Below are 1,425 nucleotides of genomic sequence, written 5' to 3' on the forward strand. Positions count from 1 at the left end.
CAGATGTTGAACTTTTTGTTGTTGTTTTTAAAGATTCAAGAGCTCTAGAGACAGGGGCTGAATTTTTGGCAGGTGCAAAACGTCTTAGCATCATGGGAATCAAAGACAATTGAAAGGTCTGATGGCTGGCTTCTGTTTCCAGGTATGTATCTGCCTTTCTGTATAAGCTAAGGATTGCCCACACACAGACACATAAACGTCACAAAATTAGCCCTCACTATTTAATGTGTATATAATTAAGAGTTAAAATCTAGAATTTAAGTGGCTTTAAATTAGTTTTTCACTTTGAATCTAAGTTCATCTGAACTTTTGTAGGCATCCTCTCTAAGTAAGGTAAAGTCACAGTACCTCTCCTCTCTTCCATCTTTTGTCCTGTCCCTTTGTATCAGTTTAGTTTACACAGTCTGAGCTGGGCAATCCAGACACTTCCATAAGTAAGAAATGGGAAATTAATTCCTTCATCCCCTCTCTGGAGCTCTGTGAGGAGGCCAATAGTGTCAGTAATAGGATATCCTCAGAAATTTCAAATTCTGCAGTGGATTGTAAGACAGTGTGAGAAGTGCCCTGTATTTTTAAATGTATGTATATATATCACAAACATTTCTAGAAACTGTAACTGTAGATCTGTGTAAAAAACTGCAAACAAAACAAAAAATTATATCAGACAGCCTTCTTTTAAAACAACTGCTTCTATTCTGTGGTAGCACAGGTCATTTTCTCCCTAAACTACATTTAGCACAAACAGTTACACAACTAGTGCAATCCTTTCGTGTAACAAAAACTGGTGAGAATGTGGATATTGAAGTGGTCAGCACAGCTGGTCTTAAATGAAACCACCATACATCATAAAGCACGTGCTTTTTTATCTCGAACCTGGCACAGGCAGGTGTATCTATGCAAAATGCCACACTGCATAACCAAATAAAGACGGCATTTTCCTTCTAATGTTCTGCTTGTCCTAAAAGCACGATTACTGGACATTAAAATAGCTTCACTACGACGTAATTTGCTTAAAGAGAGATTACCTGTGTAACTACAGCTTTGAAATTCCAGTTCTAGCAGGAAAGGGCATTCTTGTTTTTCAAAATCGCTTTGAACTGCTATTTCTTTTGTGCTACCGTAGGTACCAAAACACCACGCCCAGGAGCGAATTCAGTTTTTCACCGTGGTGTCACCGCAGACCGGCGGTCAAGGGTAACTTTTAAGCTCGGTGTAACCGGGCTGCCCGGTGGGAAAGGGCCGCTAGCTGGGTGCCTGCCTGCGGGGCACGGCTCTGCCCAGCCCAGCACCGCCCGCCGAGAAACACAACACGGCCCGGCCCGGGAGAGGCGGGCGAGAGGCGGACAAGTGCTGGCCGCTGTCGGCGCTGCGGGAGCGGCCGCGGTGCCGAGCTGGAGCCGCTTCCGCACCCGGCGGGACTCCCAC

Source organism: Athene cunicularia (assembly GCF_003259725.1).
Source record: "Athene cunicularia isolate RWA chromosome 4 unlocalized genomic scaffold, athCun1 chr4_part3, whole genome shotgun sequence".
Lineage (NCBI taxonomy): Eukaryota > Metazoa > Chordata > Aves > Strigiformes > Strigidae > Athene > Athene cunicularia.